The sequence below is a fragment of the Monodon monoceros genome, unplaced genomic scaffold (assembly GCF_005190385.1).
Source record: "Monodon monoceros isolate NGI ecotype Baffin Bay Population unplaced genomic scaffold, NGI_Narwhal_1 Super_Scaffold_5, whole genome shotgun sequence".
NCBI lineage: Eukaryota > Metazoa > Chordata > Mammalia > Artiodactyla > Monodontidae > Monodon > Monodon monoceros.
Genome location: NW_021703782.1, coordinates 43726343 through 43733098, shown reverse-complemented (window position 1 = coordinate 43733098; position 6756 = coordinate 43726343). Strand labels below are relative to the sequence as shown.

At 43.7% G+C, this 6756-nt stretch overlaps 1 long non-coding RNA gene across 1 annotated transcript in view; it reads right to left on the bottom strand.

Moving 5' to 3' along the window:
• Window positions 1-89: 89 nt before the first annotated feature.
• Window positions 90-6756, bottom strand: part of LOC114884657 — a 33968-nt gene continuing 27301 nt past the window's right edge. Inside the window, exons 3-5 of the long non-coding RNA XR_003790876.1 lie at window positions 5285-5331; window positions 3788-3877; window positions 90-1956 (exon numbers count right to left, since the gene is read on the bottom strand). This is a non-coding gene — a long non-coding RNA (uncharacterized LOC114884657). The remainder of the gene's footprint in view (window positions 1957-3787; window positions 3878-5284; window positions 5332-6756) is intronic.

Sequence of the window (6756 nt, the reverse complement as noted above, 5' to 3'; positions counted from 1 at the left end):
TGTCAAAGCCTCGCTCTATTTCTCTTGCTGTGTGGTTTTAAGTTGTGTGTTCTGCTCTTAGAGCGAAGACTGTGAAATATGTTTTTATCTTCCAGGAAGTCTTCAAAATCTTTTGATAATCTTATTTCAAGGGACTTGGGTACAAGATGTGTTCACATTGCTGAGTTTTGTTTTTTTTAATTTTTTTTTGCTTTGATGCCAGTATTTCTTTTAACATGTTTATTGGAGTATAATTGCTTTACACTGTTGTTTTAGTTTCTGCTGTATAACAAAGTGAATCAGCTACACATATACATGTATCCCCATATCTCCTGCCTCTTGAGTCTCCCTCCCACCCTCCGTATCCCACCCCTCTAAGGTGGTCACAACGCTGCTGAGTTTTTAATGTACAATATGTCTACACTATAGCTATGAGAATATTATGGACAGACCTAAATCTCTGGACCTTTTTTCTTGTCACATTAATTGAAGGAAACAGAGCTTTCCTCAAATCTTTCAGATATTTTTTGAACAGTTAAAAACATTACTTACATGCATAAAGGAAAAGGGAGCATGTTCCACCCTCACCCTCCAAAAAAATTAGTAGCCTCCAAAGAAATGAACACCAAATTCTCTTGTCTCTGACCACTAACAGCACAGTTGGAAGACTGTGCTAGTTCTCTCTGGGTGCTCTCACATGACTTTCTTTCCTGGAGTTGTAATGAAGCCCAGCTAGACGCCCCAGGATCAGCTCTATAGTTAACCCAAGTCAGGTTTCCTAACTTGCAGCAAGTGAGCGTACTCACCATGAAGAACCATGATGAGGCTCAGTAGGAAGGAGGGGTAACGGGATTTGTACACGGTTTGAGCTTGGGTTACCTGATTCTAAGGAACTCAGGGAAGAGGGAATCAGTTCAGGATTGAAATGTTTGAGCTCATGTGAACTAGTGTTTTTTCTAAAGGTTCTAGGAACGCAGTGGAGCTTGGGTAGTTCTTGCTGCCTTTTTTTTTTTTATTTTTTTAATTTACTTTTTACTGTGCTGGGTCTTCGTTTCTGTGTGAGGGCTTTCTCTAGTTGCGGCGAGCGCGGGCCTCTCACTGTCACAGCCTCTCTTGTTGCGGAGCACAGGCTCCAGACGCACAGGCTCAGTAGTTGTGGCTCATGGGCCTAGTTGTTCCGTGGCATGTGGGATCTTCCCAGACCAGGGTTCGAACCCGTGTCCCCTGCATTGGAAGGCAGATTCTCAACCACTGCGCCACCAGGGAAGCCCCTTGCTGCTTTCTTACAGTCACTCTAAAGCTGAGAGGGTTGTGTTGTTGGCCACATTTCTTCAGAAATGTTAGGAAGATCACCTTGTGTTCCCCCACGCAAGGGAACTAAGGAGAATCCCATTCCTGTTTTTCTTTGGAAAATATAATGCCAGGATAAATGAGGAATGCAGCGTATGAAAACCCACTGTATGTAGCTTTGCATCTGGTTTGGGAATCAGGTTGCTGCTCTGTTGTATCAAAGTGACCACATGGCTCAGATCCTTTAAGATGATGATTAGAGATGTATGAGAAAATAGATAATAGTCTATGATGTGAGAGAACAGTGCTTCTCAGCATTATATTCTGGGTATTAATAAAAGCCGTTTTTATAGGTCACCTTGAGTAGAAGAGAACTGTTGAGACTGTGGTAGAGGTAAGGTCTGGGGTGTAAAGTCATTCCTATGGGATGGACAAAGGCTATTAAGAGTTAGATTGTAGTACTGTTGAGATTTTTCTTTTGACCATGCTCTTCTGAAAGCCAGCAGTGGGATGGTGACAGTACAGGATACTAGAGAAAAATTAACCACTCTTTCTATGCAGGGATAGAGCACTGGAGTGGCAAGTTATACATTTTTCTTGTGCCTGATACCACCATCTGCAGTCATCTGCACATCTCTCCAAATAGAATGGTGTTGGTCCAGCAACATCAGTGATGTAATAACTACCCTAGGGAAGTGAGATTATAGATAGGAGAATAATCAGTTTTAATGATTTTTTAACAAAACATCCAGCTAGTGACTTGATTGTAGTTCGAGACTGGTTAGTAGCAGTAATGAGATGACCCCAGTTCTACCACTGTCCTGAACGAAGTCCCCTTGCGGCTCCTGCCTCTGCACACAACCAATGCTTCAGCAGACTTAGGTCATTCTCAAAGTTATAATCCTGATCGCTACCTAGATCTTGATAGGGCTTCTCTACTGTGCCCCAGTAGGTACTCCACATTAGCAGGTTGTCCACTGGGAGCTTTGACCAGCTGCAAGCGCCCAGCAGGATATGTAAAAACCCATTTCTGGACACTGAGTTTGGGGGCTAACTAGAGGCATCTCCTTGAGCTTGGTCTACACACAGAAGTATTCCTCCCAAACGATAGCCAGGAACGTGTTGCACATGGCTGGTAAGTGCACTATGAGGTAAGTGGTGGGGGTGAATGAGAAATGCAGATATGGAAGATGGAGAAGTAAACTAAGTGGACAATGTAAGTGGAATCCATAACCCACTCCCCTTACAGGATGAAGTAGGAAAAGTTGAGGGCACAGGTTAGCTCATTAATGGAGAGTCAGCCTGGAAAGTTAGAAAACCCTCTTTCCCCATTCTCTGAGCTTAAGTGATGCCTTTGAGTGTGCATGTATACATAGGATGCATAGAAGGTTTGTGAAATCTGTGTTATCTGGAGAAGGATGGAGGGATTAATAACCAAACACTCTGCCTAGTAGGAAGAAATGAGTTGTTTTTATGGATCACTAATTCCTGGCTGGAATGTGTTGGCTTCTAAGTGATAAAGTATCCTTCCAAACTAAGATAAAAGTTCAGTCAGTAGAAATTAGACTTGCCCTCCATTCACAAATATAGACTCTGCTGATGGGCTCTTAGGTGAAACGAGGCAAAGAATGATAAACCTCTACCTCTATAGTCACAGCCTTCTGGAAGATGGGCCAATAAAGAGCTAGAATACTGCATGAACTTAAAATTGGGAAAGGGCTGTATACACAATGAAACATCTGAGCTCAGGTAACAGACCTTAACTGCCATCAGCAGCTTTATATTCATCTTGTTCTAATACTGTATTAAAAAGAACAGAAGGAACAAGGAAGGTTATATCTAGAAAAGAACTATTGGCATAAGTGCATTTTGACAGGCTTCAGGAGGCACAATTAAGAGGTCACCTGTTTTCAATCATATCCATCCTGGGAGAAAGAATACTCAGTATGAGAATATTCTGCTCTGACACAGTGTTTTGGAGATAGAGGAAATGGGTAGTTCCCTAGCCAAGAAATAGGCTTTCTTGGAACCCAGGGATGGTACTAAAAAGAATTTGGATCAGCTGGTCCAGAAGCCACTCTGTATCACACATGTGTGCTATGTATGTGTTGTTGTCTGGGGTGGATGAAAGCTTTGTGGGTAGAGCAGTGATCTGATCCTAGCATCTGCATGGGCAAACCAATATATAAAAGCTCTTAGAATATTATAAGTTAATCAAGTTTACTTATACCTGGATATTTGCACATTAAATTCCTTCTGCCGCTGAAAAGATTTACTCTGTTAGTGTGATACTTTGTAAGCTGAAGCTCTTTAGTTTACAATCCATTAAAAAAAAACACACAGTAGTGGGTGTGAATGCTTAGAATCCAGATGAAATGGTGCAGATTTTTTATAAAACTCAAATTATATGAATTTATCAATAAGATAAAGGTCAAAGATATTTAAATCTGTGTTTTTGTGTTGTATCAAAGATACTCTCTTTGGCCAAGATGGTGGAGTAGAAAGACCCTGAGCTTACCTCCTCTCATGAGCACACCAAAATCACAAGTACTTGCAGAACAACCATCAATGAAAAAGACCAGAACCAACCAGAAGAGATCTTCTACAACTAAAGACATAAAAAAGGAACCACGATGAGAACGGGTAGGAGGGGCAGACTTAGATATAACCATGTCCCATACCCCCCGGGATGGGAGACCCACAAACTGGAGAAGAGTTGTATTGCAGAGGTTCTCTCCTAGGAGTAACTTCTGAGCCCCACGTTGGGCTCCCAAGCCAGGGGGTCCTGCACCAAGAAGTCGAGCCGCCAGAGCATTTGGCTTTGCAGGTCAGTGGGGCTTTATTTCCCCACCAGTTGAGACTCACAACATTGACTCCCCTTCTGAAGGGCACAGAATCTCCCTGCAGTGGGACCCAGGGAAAAAGCAGTAAATTGACAGAAGCCTGGGCCAGACCTACCTGCTGGTCCTGGAGAGTCTCTGAGAGAGGTGGCAGTGGGGGGCTGGGGGGCTGCAGCTCACCCTGGGTACATGGGCACTGGCAGCAGCCATACTTGGGAGCTCTCTCTACCACGTGGACACTGGTGCGGGCAAGCACTGTTGTGGGATCCTCTCTCTAGCTCATCAGTGCCAAGACCTGACCCCATCCAACAGCCTGTAGATGCCAGTGCTGGGACACCTCAGCCCAAGCAACTTACTAGGTGGGAACACAGCAGACAGGCTGTATAAGGACCTCCTAAGCCCACAGAGGCCTCTAGACATGGCTCCACCCACCAGTGGGCAAGCACTGGTGCTCTAGACCAGCCTTACCCATTAGGGAGGCAGACACCAGATTCAAAACCACAGTCCTGCAGCCAATGGACCCAGTCTACCCACAGCTAGCTACACCCTGCCCTGGGATAAGCTGGTCCCCAGCCTTGCCCACTAGCAGGCCAAAACAAGCTTGGGGACACCCTGGACCCTGTACCCAACTGTGTTAGGAACCACCTCCCCCAACCCCCACTAGTGATCTGACACCAGCTGTGTGATCCCTGGGCCCTGCAGCCAGACTCCAGGACCTGGCTCTGCCTGCCAGTAGTCCAGCACTAACCTTGGGACATGGGCAGGCAACAGCCCCAGAGTCTTCTGGACCTTGGCTCCACCTACCAGTGAGCCAGCACTAGCCCTGTGGCCCCCCTGGGGTCTTGCAGTCAGCTTCCCAGTGACAAGGCCCCACGAACCAGCAGCTGGCAGCCTCTGCACCAGGCAGGGCCTGGCAACCAACCACACTGCAGGCTAACCAAGCCTACCAGACCTCCCACATAGTCAGCCCACTACAACAGAAAGACCCACACAATCCTCATGGGGGGAATGCCTAGAGCATATAGCATGGGAAATGAGATGGGAGTGCGCTGCTGGGACGCATAAGACATCTCCTACAGAAGGCCCCTTCTCCAAGGTCAGGAAACAGACAAAATGAGGTTGCTGAGGAACATGTTCCAGACGAAGGAAGAAAGAAGTGGAGATACACAACTTACCTGAGGAGAAGAATTCAGGGTAATGATGGTACAGATGATCAAAGAACCTGGGAGAAGAATGGAGAGAGAAGTTAGAAGTTTTTAACAGAGTTAGAAAATATACAGAACCACCAAACAGATATGAAGAATACAATTACTGAAATGAAAAATATATATGAAGGAATCAACAGCAGACTAAATGATACAGAGAAATGAATCAGTGAGCTGGAAGACAGAGTCATGTAAATCACTGCCACTGAAAAGAAAGAATGAAAAGAAATGAGGACAGTTACAGATACCTCTGGGACTACAATAAGCACACTAATATTTGCATTATAGGGGTCCTAGAATGAGAAGAGAGAGGGGGGAAAGGAGCTGAGAACACATTTGAAGACATATTACTTGAAAACTTCCCTAACCTGGTAAAGGAAACAGTCACCCAAGTCCAGGAAGCACAGAGTCTCATAGAGGATTAACCCCAAGAGGAACACACCAAGACACATTGTAATTAAAATGAGAAAAATTAAAGAGAATATTAAAAGCAGCAAGAGAAAAGCAACAAACATACAAGGGAATCCCCATAAGACTATCAAGTGATTTTTCAGCAGAAACTCTGCAAGCCAGAAGGGAGTGGCACAATATATTTAAAATTATGACAGGGAAAAAACCTTTGCTATGGTACTTGAGGAGGGTGTTTGCAGCCAAGAATATTCTATCTAGCAAGGCTCTAGAGGAAAAACCTTTGCTATGGTACTTGAGGAGGGTGTATCCAGCCAAGAATACTCTATCTAGCAAGGCTCTCCTTCAGATTTGGTGGCAAAATCAAAAGCTTCATGTACAGGCAAAAACTAAAAGACTACAGCACCACCAAACCAGCTTTACAAATGATAAAGGAACTTTTCTAGGCAAAAAAAAAAAAAGGCGACAACTAGAAACAAAATTATGAAATGAAGCTCACCAGTAAAGGCAAACATACAGTAAAGGTAGGAAATCATCCAAGCACAAAGCTAGTAGGAAGCTTAAAAGACAAAAGTAATCAAATCATCTATATCCACAATAAGCAGTTAGGGGATACACAAAACAATTATATGTAAAATATATCAAAATCAGTAATTGTGAGGGGAGGAAAGTACAATGCATTTGAAATTAAGAGACCAGCAACTTAATCACGTGTGTGTGTGTGATATACAGATTGCTATATAAAAACCTCATGGGAACCAAAAACCAAAAATCTATAATGCACACACAAAGGAAAACCAAACAACATTAAAGATAGCCATCAAATCATGAGAACAAAAGAAAAGGGGAAAAAGGACCTACAAAAACAACCCCTAAACAATTAACAAAATGGCAATATCATGTTGATAACTACCTTAAATGCAAATGGACTAAATGCTCCAATCAGAAGACATAGAGTGGCTGAAGGGACACAAGAATAAGGCAGGGGTGTGTGTGTGTGTGTGTGTGTGTGTGTGTGTGTGTGTGTGTGTGTG